Below are 11,472 nucleotides of genomic sequence, written 5' to 3' on the forward strand. Positions count from 1 at the left end.
TTTTGGGGGCCGTGTCCCCTCAGCGGCCGCCGGGCTCCCGGCTGAAGTTTTCTCCTCAGTGGGGTGTTGGGGGGGAGCGGGGCAGCAGCCCACCTGTGGCACCCCACAGCGGCGGGGCGGGCAGTGGGGCAGCCCCAATATGGTGCTATTGCCACCACAGTAGGGTCATCGCCCCTCGGCCCCACTTGGCGATCCTCATGCAGGGGCATCGGGTCCCGCCACGATGGCAGCAGATGGTGAGCAGGGGTCCAGCAGGATGGGTCATGAGGTGTCAGAGTCGCCCCAGCCACACAGAGAGGGTCAGGGCTCCTCAGCCCGCGCCCCTCGGGAGCAGGGGCACCCCTTTGGTGAAGCACCTGCACATACAGGCGAATGTTGGCACGCACATAAACCTTGATGTGGATGGATGGAGGTCCACAGGGCACCCAGGAGACAAGCGCAAAGCTGGGGATACCCCTCAGACCATGGGGCGTTTGGGGGCCAGACAGCCACCGCGTGCTGCAGTGAGTCCCAGATCAGCTCAGGGAGGGCCAGCTGAGTTGGGAGGAGGCAACCAGGGTGTACCAGACCTGCAGGGAGTGTAGGAACAAAGCCCAGGCTGGGGAAGCGTTTGGGGGCTCCTGGGAGGCATGTGTTTGAGGCTGGATAAGCAAAGGAGGAGTGAGGTGCCATTGTGAGCATTGGGAGCCGAAGCGGTGGTGGAGTCCAGAGTCCACAACCTCTCTGGAGGTCTTGGAGTTTCCTTCTCTGGGGACTTTTAAAACCTGCCTGGACATGATTCAGTGCAACGCACTCCAGGTGAACCTGCTTTAGCAGGGAGGTTGGACTAGATGATCTCCAGACATCCCTTCCAACCCTGAGCATTCGGTGATTCATTGAGTGTGGAGGGAGGCTGGAGCCAATGTAGGTTGAGAGGGAAAGGAACAGCAGTAGGTCCTGTGGAACAAGAGCCAGATGCTGCCAAGCTTTGCAGGCACCAGGATGCTTTGTTGGGGAGAGGCTGCTTCAGCACAGTCATCCCAAAGTCAAGAACTCCAGTTCCTGCAGCTGAGCTAAGAGTGGAGGAGATAGGCATGGTGAGGGAGAGTTCGAGAGCCCCCATACCAGGCCAGCCCTGTGATGCGTCTAGGCTGGGACTTGCATGTCACCTTTCAAGTACACAACACAAGCACCGGCTGTTGGCACAGAGGCCAGGTTGCAGCTTGCCCCCACTGTGTGGTGCAGAAAGCTTCAAGTTGTACCAAGATGGTGGGCCTCAACGCTCTGAATCCCGCTGCCAGTCAGTGCCCACGCTGAGTTGATGGGCCACTGAGACCTGGGAATAGTCCCTGGTTTATGCAAACCTTTGGGAACTGCTGCTGTTTCCCTCTCTCACTGCTGGGCCAGCTTTATCACAGAACTTCGTCTCCCTTCCGAGAAGTTAGAATTTAATTGAGTTTTTTGTAGTAATGACATTTCCTTACACATGCTTCATTGAATCTCTGTAGCTTCACAACTTATGTAACAGCAAACAGATGGGAAGGTAGGTAATAAAGTTACCTTAAATAAAGCCACTGCCAAATCCAGATGGGGGCTTGCCCTCCTACCCTGGGTGGGTGCATGTCAGCCGAGAAGGAATTTGCTGGAGCCCAACACTGCTCACAACTTTTCTGTGAGTGGCAGGCCCATGCAGGCACTGGGCGAGATGGGCCGTGCCAGAGAGGGCTCCTGGAAGAATGGATCTGAATCAGAACCCAGGAGAGGCAGCTCTCAGTGTGGCCAGTGGGAGCTGAGTTTGGGGTGACCCTGCCTGGCAGGCAGATGCAGGCTCTGGGGGGACGGTAGCCTCACCAGCTCTCCCCCTGTTGCTGGCTGAGGCAGCAGGAGGGAATTTAAAGAAATCCCAAACATAGACACAGCCCTTGGGGATGAAATCAGAAAATGTGTACGGACACTTCGGCTACCTTTATTTTAATCATTTAGGACTTAAAATAAGAACTCTTTAATTAGAAACATTCCCTTAATTGAATTGTAATCAAGCTTTTAGTGCTGTTAGCCTGGCTAACCATGTGATCTAGTAACACCCACCTTCCTCTCTCCAAGCATTGCCTAGTTACACCTCTTACGGAGTGATTTGTATTAGGGAGCCTGGGCCAGGGGCTGTTGGTTTTAGCTATGCGTGTAGCAGCCAGTACGGCGGGGACCCCGTCACCACCAGGACTGTCAGTGTTCCAGTGGTACAGGAGGTAACTCCTGCCTCAGTGTCTAAAAACGTTAGATGTTAACACACAACACCAGCAGCAGGACCCCAGCTAGAGAGTGGTTGGGGTTGGGTAGGGTTGGGAAGGGAAGGGAAGAAGTTTGAGGGACAGGCAGAATCCATGCTCACAATCTGTGCTGGGTCATCTCCATTCCTCTCCAGTTACCAAACTGGTGTGCAGCAGTAGCCACAAGGACCTTTTCCTCTCCGTGCACCTCTTCAAAAATTATCATCCCCTCAGGTCTAGCCTTGTATTAGACCCCAGAATACAACAACAAAGGCACCCTAAGACTTTGTTTAAACAACAGCACCTGGAAGACTGTGTAACTTCCCAGACCCAGCAGGGAGACACAGCTGCACTCAAAACCCCATGCCAGGATGAGACCCCAGGAGGCCTTACTTCATTCGTTCTCCCTGGTTTGCCTGGGAAGGATCTTTGCATGTAGAGCACGGAAGGGAGTTGAGGCTCCAGCCAAGACCCTTAGCTCAGCAGCTGGAGAACCTGCACCTGGGATACCTCATGTCTACCTCTCACAGGGTTCAGACATAGCCAAAACATCCCTAGATGATCCAGGGAGTGCTGCTGATGATGGCAGGCAAGCAGAAGATGGGCTACATGGCGTGGTTCTGCTTTCAAACCCTTTGGCTGCTGTCCTGTTCGCGTGGGAATGTCCTTGGGCAGTCCCCAGTGCTCACGATGCAGCACTGTAGAGGGAACCCATGGCAATGTGTCTTGAGCTGAGTCTTGTGGGCTGATGTATCCAGGGGGGATACCTCATGAGCACGCAGGTCTAGCTAAAGCTAGAGCTACCCTTTTTAGTCACTGCTGGGTGGCCTTCCAGAGCCGTGGTATATGATACTCATAGCACCTAGTAAAACTCACGGGAAAGCTGAGCTCCAGTGTCCTAGCAGACCTCAGAGAACTGCCAGGTCACATTTGGCAGCCTTGCCTGATCTGCAATGAGCAGAATCCCATTTCACCCACTATCTGGAGAGGGACATACCACTTTGAAGACCAAAGCCACTTCTTCACAGAGAGACTTGCCTGTGCTAGGAAAGTGTGAAGGATCAGTGAAAGAGCAGCAAAAACTTCAGCTCTGTGCTGAAGTTCTACTTCTGCAAGGCCAGTGAAGGCAAGAAAAGATGAGAAGTGAGAACAAATTCATTTCCACCTACAATTCAAGAGCAGAGGTTCCTGAGGAGGCAGGTACCTGTGTCTTGACACATCCAACAGACCAGAACAGAGTTGTTCAAAACATTAACAGTTTATCCAGAGCGTGCAGCCCCCACTCAAAAAACAATGATTAATGTTATCAGGGTCTTTTTTACAGGTCATAGTCTAGTTTCTCAGTACTTCCCAAGTAATAATAGATTTGACTTTTAAATATTCATACCAAGCAATAAAGTAGCATTGTACAGAAGACCCAGTATTCCTGGAGGGAAGGTCAAATGCAGCCTGCAAGGTGGACATGCTGATCTGAGCGCTTTACCAGAGCGCTCTGCATTTTAAAGCCTTTTCTACAGTCAAGTGCAAGTCCCCATTCTCATGCAGCAGGGAGCAATAAATACTGCTGCAAATGAGACATTAGGATCCCAGGATAGCACAAGGCTAAAAACAAAGCAAAATGCCAAAATAAATAAAACATAGCTAATAGCTACCTCTGAAAAGGTTGCCGTCAGTGACTCGCTCAACATCAGGTAGGAAATCGGCGGCAGGGGCAGGGATCTAGGCCAACACACAACTGTCTCAGCAATGAGTCATTCTTTTTTCTTCACACTTTTTTTTGGGAAAAAAAAAAAAAAAAAGGATGATGCTGACTCTCTGCAACGAGCCTTCTTCATGACACAGCCCAGACTCATCTAGAGTACCATCTAACCTGTGTGCTGTAGGTGTCCTGTGGAAAATAAATATGTGGCCACATAATTAAAGACTCAACCATAATTCATATGCATGAGGACACTGAAGGGCAGTTGTACATCCAGCCTTGGTGCTGTCATTTCTCAATGATGAGAAATGTGTATTCTGATATAACAGGCAGCAGCAATGGCCTGTCATCCTCAGTGAGGAGCAGAGCTGGCAAGAGGTGAGATGTGCTGTTGAGTGGCATTTGGGGTAACAGCACAGGAGCAGTAAGGCTTGGGAGGAAGACTTGGGAGAAGACATTTGTTTGGGCACTGGAGAAATCTGTGATCCCATAAACACAAGCTGATACAGCTCTCCTCCCTGCTCCCCTTGTCCCCTCCAAGCTTTCCCACTTTTGGCTTCCCTTCTTCAGGCTTGTCACAAAGCCCTGGACTCCACCTCAGCCATTGCCCCCTCCTAGGTCCACCTCACCTACCCTTCCCTGTCTCTTCCCCATCACACCCCTGGAACCAGTCTCCTGCCCAGGACATTACCAGTCTGGCTCAGCTGAGTGTCCTTGGCCATTCAGTCCTAGCCTTCCCACCACATGCTGTCTCCCTACACACAAGCTGCTCCCTGTCACCAGTCCAAGCCTTCTTGGGCAGTCAGTCAGTGGCCACTCCCCTCCATCCCCAATCCCCATCCATCATCAGAATCCCCCAATCCCCAGGCAAACAGATTGAGAGCTGCCTGCCTCCCCCCCATGCCTGCTGCTCACCCCACTGCCAATCACCCCTCCTCTGTTCTTCCCATTCCCCACCTCTGATCACCATGCCTCTGCTCTTCTCATTCCCATTCTCACTGCTCCAGCCAGCCCTGCTTTCTGCTCCCAGTTCCCCTGATCAACCAGCCCAGTCACTCCAGCAGCTCCCAGGCAATAGCCCCTTGCACAGCCAGGCCCAGCATCTCCCTGCTGCTCCCAGTCTTATCTGCCTCCCAAGTCTCATTTGCTTTCCCCCAGATTTTTGGTCCTTTCCCTTTGAATTTCACCCCTTCCCTATTCAAATCAGGGGCTTTCCTCCACTTGGCTTCCCAGAAGCCAAAAGAGAGGTGGATGGGAACACAGGCAGAGGGGAGTATCAAGGGATTCAGCCCAGTGCCTGCCACAGAGCAGCAGGTTGTGGCCCTAGAAGGGAAACCCTCCCAGTTCCCTTCAGTTCTGCTGCTCCACGGGAAAGCCCATACACCGTCACACCAGCCAAGGGAGGGTTGGGCAGGTTTGCAGAGGCTGAAATCTTTGTAGCTGTGAAGCTGTGACTTCCTTCCACGTTTAACAAAACCATGTAATTTGTCCACGCCAGTGGGGGAGAGCAGCGGTGTTTCATGAAGCTGGCAAAACACAGCCTCCATGACACAAAACCTGACATCCTGCCCAAAGCCAAGCCCTCGCTTGAAAGCCCAGAAGATCCACAGCTTTCATCCCCTAGGCTGTATATATACTTCCTCCAGCCCAGAAAACCTAGTGGTAGACCAACATTTTAAAAAAGAACTAAATAAATGTGCCCAATTCAAGCTAAGACTGTCACTTTCTATGGAAAATTTCTGCTCCAGTGGTGAAAATCTGACAAAGTTATAAGCAAAGTTATGAGTGAAAACAGGGTCTTAAAAGGGGAAGTGTCGGCAACCTTAATAATAGCAGTTGCTTTGGCCACACCTGTAATTAAGGGCTTTTATTGCTTTTTTCCATATACTGCACCTTTTTTATCCTCATGGTATTCCCAGCTTCTGTCAGTTTGTGGCCAACTCTCTTTATTACACGCATGCTGGCTTGCTTTGGTAAATTAAAAAAAAAAAAAAAAAAGAAGACCTAATGGAGAAAAAACTTCCAAACAGGAATATTCAGGTGCATCCTCAGAGCTGTATCAGGCCAGGGCAGATGTAGCAAAAGACCACACAGTACAGGACCAAGTTTCCTTGGAAGGAGCTGGACTCAGGGCTGAATCAGCAGGATCTTGCCTGAAGACGTGTAACCTTGTCCTCCTTACCTGCACACTGAGTGCTCCATGGGCACCAAGGCATCAGAGTGCCTAGGAGGTGGTGGAAGAACCTGGCCCAGCACCCTGGGCAAGATGCAGGGATGCAGGGGAGGCATCACCTCTGCCTTGCCAAGTCTTGTGGATTCCTCCTCACCTTGAAAGCAGCACAGATCCCTCTAAGAAACTCCAACCCTTGTATTTTTGGAGAAAAGTAGCTGAACTGGTCCCTTTTTCTGTTTAAGCTTTTGGCCCATGGCCACATCCTGTGGCAGAGCCATCAGGTGGGGCAGCCCTGTCTCATCTTTCTGGAGGGATGGAATCAGGCTGCTCTGCTCCCCTCTCCCTTTCTGCATGGAACTGGGAACGTTTTTTTGCAGCAGTGTGAACTTCTCAAAGCCTCTAGTGAGAGGATGTACAGCCCAAGGAGAGGAGAAACACCCTGGGGCTCAAGCACACAGCCCTCTGTCTGTCTTAGGAACAGTGGGAGCGAAGCAATGGGAAGTGAGAAGCCACATTCACCCCTCTGTAAAGATCTGCAGGGCAGGCCAAATGAAATAAAGGTCTTGGCAGGCAGGAGGCAAGTCACCTGTGAAATGACTTGTGTTTGGGAGGCTGGCTGGAGGAGAGGCTGGATACAGAAGTACAGGTCAGAGGAGGTACTCCATGACTGGAGAAAGGCAAATACTGCATTCTTCAAAAAAGGCCAAAAGGTTGATCCTGGGAACTACAGGCTGGTCAGACTTGATTGGGCCCTGGAGCAGGTCCTCTTGGAACACATTTCTGTGGACATGAAGGAGAAGGAGGTGACTGGCAACTGTCAGTGTGAATTTACAAAGGGTTAATCAGGCCTGAACAACCTGATTGCCACCTTCAATAAAATTACTGGACTTGTTGGTGAGGGGAGAGTAGTGGAAGTTGTTTATCTCAAATTCAGCCAAGTTTTCAACGCTGTCTCCCACAACTTTCTGATATCCACGTAAAGGTGCTGTGGTCTCAACAGGTAGACAAGCAGGTAAAAAATTGTTTGGCTGGCCAGGCTGACAGAGTAGTTGTTAATGTGTTGTACTCTATCTAGAGGCTGGTACCAAGTGGGGTGCCTCAGGGGGCTGTCCTGGGACCTGTCCTGTTTAACGTAGTTATTGATGACCTGGAGGAGGTGATGGAGTGCACTTCTACCAAGCTTGCAGATAACACCTGGTTGAAGGGGGAATAAGTCAACATGCCTGAGGGCAGGGCTGCCATCAGAGGGACATAAGCAGGCTGAAGAGATGGGCCTGCAGGGATATTGTGAGTTCAGCAAGGGCAAATGCACAGCCCTGCACCTGGGAAGGATGAGGCCATGGCCACAGTAGCGGCTGGGGACCTGCCAGATGGTGAACAGCTCTGTGAGAGAAGACCTGGGAGCTTTGGTAAAAGACAGAGCCAAGCTCTTCACAGTGGTGCACAGTGGGAGGATGAGAGACAATCAGTGTAAGCTGAAACAAGCAAAAGAAGTCCACCTTGGATACAAGGAAGATCTTTCTGTTTCCAAAACACAGACAAGCACGGGGAAAAGTTGCTCAGAGAGGCTGTGCAGCCTCCATCCTTAGAGGTTTACAAAACCAGATAAAGCTCTGAGCGACTTCATTTGCTGACCCTGCTTTGAACAGGAGGCCAGACTAGAGCTGTCCTGAGGTCTCTTTCAACCTGAATTATCCTACGATCCTGTGGTGTGCAGTGCCCCATTTGTCTATTGCATGTGCCAGGTACGTTTGTGCCCCACGAGTCCATGGCAAGGATGAGCCGCAAGCCTGTGTCTCATGTGAAGGGTGTAGCTGAAAGGGGATGAGTTATCACACACACACGATGGGTGATGGGTGATGGGTGATGGGTGAGGAGCACACCGTGGCAGGGTAGCAGCTGGGGCAGTAGCTCTGAACACCCATGACAAGTGTGCCAGTTTTGCACATGCTGGTGAGCTCACCAAGCATCACACGTGTGTAAAGTGTGCTTGCAAGGAGCTTGTGATGTAAGTGTGCCGTGGGAGCTTGCGCACGTGTTCCAGGGGAGTGAACTTGTGGTCATAGCGAAATGCCTGTGCAGCATGCAGATACTGCGCGCATGGGCAGGGGGAGAGTGGTGTTTGTGTGGGCTTGTGATTCACAGCGGCGCAAACTGGTGGTAGCTAAAAAGCCTCCCACATACGAGCATCTCCCATGCAGACTCAGGGGGTGGAGGGACGGGACATAGCACAGGCGGTTATGAAACCAGCTTGCCCAGTCAGGATAATTCATGTACTACTGTAGGAGGGACGGGACAGATAAACAACGCACAGGGAGATGGGAGGGTAGGGAGAATGGCTTAAAATGCAGCTTCCCAGCATGCCCTGGTGGATTAGTTCAGCATCTCAGCCCAGCTCCTCTTTAATTCTTATGCAAGGGGTTTCTCTGGAAGGGACAGTCTGTCCTCGCCAGCTGAACACCAGGCACAGGGCACCGATTAACAAAAGGCCATCTCACCACCCGTCCCACGCAGCGAAGGGTGAGAGGCAGCTGGGGACTTGTTCACTGTGAGGACTGAGGTCGTGGATTTTCGTTTCTGCCTTGCATCATGCTGCTGCTCATCAGGGACTGCAGGACATGCTCGTTTGAGCCTGCCATGGTCTCTTACTCACTTCTGGATGTGATTTGAACATGCTGATTTGTATCTGTAAGGACTCATGTAGACTATTTGAAGGAAGCACTGTGGTCTGATGGCTCCCAGTTCCTACATCTGGATGTTTGGAGGCCAGGGGTATTCAAGTTGGGAATATGCACTGCACTTGGTCCGTCAGAGCTGCCGTTTGGAGTCATAGACAGTGGTATGAAGGTGATGGGCATTCTGTACATATCTAGGGAAGTGCAATGTCCTGGCCACAGCTTTACTGCAGCTGTGAGTGCAGGATGGGCAGAGAGCTAGTCTAGGAACCACTCCCAGTTCCCTTGTCACTTGCTATGTACCCAGCTGTGCAGAGAGGTGACAGGTTAAACCCACAGTGGCAGGTTAAATTCCTTCTGCCACTGACTGCTTCGTGATCTTGGGCAAGTCACTTTGCTTTGCTGTCAGCCAGTTCTGTCCCGCTTTGCTTGCTTTCTGGCTGAGAACAGAAGCTGCCCTTTGTCTTACGACTGCAGCAGCAAGCACAACGGGGCCACGGAAGACCTGAGGGGTCTGGAGGCTTTTCCATGGGACAAATCATCAAATAATTACAAGGACTCAGAAAATCTCATGTTTTTCACAAATTGCTTTTGCATTTTATCAGCTGACAATGCATTTTGAGCTCACAAGACCATCTGACCGCTACAGGGTAGCTGTGTCTCAAACAGAGCAGCAGGGAGCATGCAGCTTCATCCAGTTAGTACAACTCCACCAACACACCTTGTACCTCTTCTGCAGCAACTTCTGCCGGCTGCTTTCACCCTGACTTTCCTCTTCTACTGACCTCAGACCACTCTGTCCCATTGGCACCTACCGGCTTGCCAAGCACTGCTGACTCCTTGGGCACTCCAGGACTCCCAGTTACTAAAACCTTGGCACACCGGGTGCAGCCATTCACCCTGTGTCTGCAGCTTTCCGCTCCAGAGCTGGTTTTCATCACATCTCTTCCCCGCCTTTCCCACAGCCTTGTGCAGTGCTGGATGGGTCACATAAGTTTCTCTATTCAAGGCAGCCTGGTTGCTAGTGAGCACAACACTGTATCCTGGAGAGCAAAAGGCACATGGTGTAACCCAGCAGCCCGGAGCTAAATGATGGCTCTGCTTTGCTTACATTTAATCGATTCCTTCTGTGTCGTACCAAGTGTTCTGCTACAGGTCTACATTGCCTGTCATGTGCTTGCACCCACTCTCCAACTGATTCATTATTTTATCCCTGAGAGAATCACGTGCAGGCTGCAGGTCATACATACCTCCAAAGTCTTCTCTGGAGTTCCTGTGTCAGCTCATCCTCCTCTGTTCAATACCCCGGGAGTGCTGCACAGGCCTGTATTGGGTCCCTGGCAGACATACAGAGAATGTTGCTGGGTGAGCATCTAATCACCTGTCAGGAGCAATTTCAAGCTCCTTATTCTCTCAGTTGCATGGCTTCTGTAACGAGGCTTTGTATCATACAGGCCTTCAGCTGACTCTTTCAGTGACTATAGTGCTGGGACATTCAAACAACTCTATCAATGCACTACAGCCAGGCACCCAAATATTACCAGGTCCCAGGTTTTAAGACATGCTATTTCAAATCTGGGGCCAGCACCAAAATAATCCTGCTAATTTCAGAGGCCAAAAAAAACTTTTAAAGCTCAAATATCCAGTGTCTCATTGACTATTTCAGGATGGTGTTTGTGACCATTTTGAACTTCTTTGCAGGCATCAGCATACTGAAATCATATTGCTCTACTTTTCCTCTTTCCATACTGACCTGACTTGGGTAGCATGTCACTTGGGGTCTGTGTGCCCAGGCTGTCCAGAGAGCAGAGGCATTTCCCCCACTAAATGCTTTCTTCTGGAGGTGACATAGTCAAAGGTAAGCAATATGTTGTGGTCCACTGATTGCTTTGCTGGTGTTGCTTTCCCCAGGAACTGCAAGAAGCCTGGGAGCCAAGACCGCACAGTTTACAAGCCAGGCTGTCATTATCTAATGTCCCCAGGGGGTATGAAAAGGTTGATTGCCAGAAGAGCTCTCGAGGCATTGCAAACCCTGTACCTGAGAATCCTCACGCTGGACATTTCTCCACTTCCATGCAGCTTCACTGCCTCTCTCCTGCCGGGGAGTGTGCTGGCCGGCTGCCTGTGGCAGGGGAGGGGTGGCAGCGCCCTGCTACAGCCACAGGTTGTGTGTGCCCCATCGAGGGGCTGAACAACAGGAAAAGGGGAGCAAATCTCATATATTGAGTACGTGCAGCCAGGCAGGGCTCTGAGAAAACTGAAGGGCAGGCAGGCAGCAAGGTGACAACCAGAAGGACCCGGATCTGAACCAGTTGTCTGCCTTACTTCCCAGAGCTGGCACAGCTTTGCAGGCTTCTCCCCAGGAAGAAACCAAAGTGGTAGCACGTATCTGAACTGCTTCCAGAGTCAGTAGCCACTCTGTGAAAGCCATGGCCTGGCTGTCAGGCAGGATGACTTTTACTGCAGGTTAGGGGTGCAGTGTTGGTGGTGAGTGCCGGTCGTCTCAGAGCCTGCCTTCCCTCGAGAGCAAACGCTTCCGCGCCAGAGCCCCAGCTCTGACCCACGGCACTGCCCGGGGAGCCGGCCCCAGCCGCAGCCCCAGCCCCAGCCCAGCCCCAGCCCCAACCCCGGCCCCGGCCCCGGCCCCTGCCCCAGCTCAGCCCCGGCCCCAGCCCAGCC

This window comes from Falco cherrug, chromosome 5, assembly GCF_023634085.1.
Source record: "Falco cherrug isolate bFalChe1 chromosome 5, bFalChe1.pri, whole genome shotgun sequence".
NCBI lineage: Eukaryota > Metazoa > Chordata > Aves > Falconiformes > Falconidae > Falco > Falco cherrug.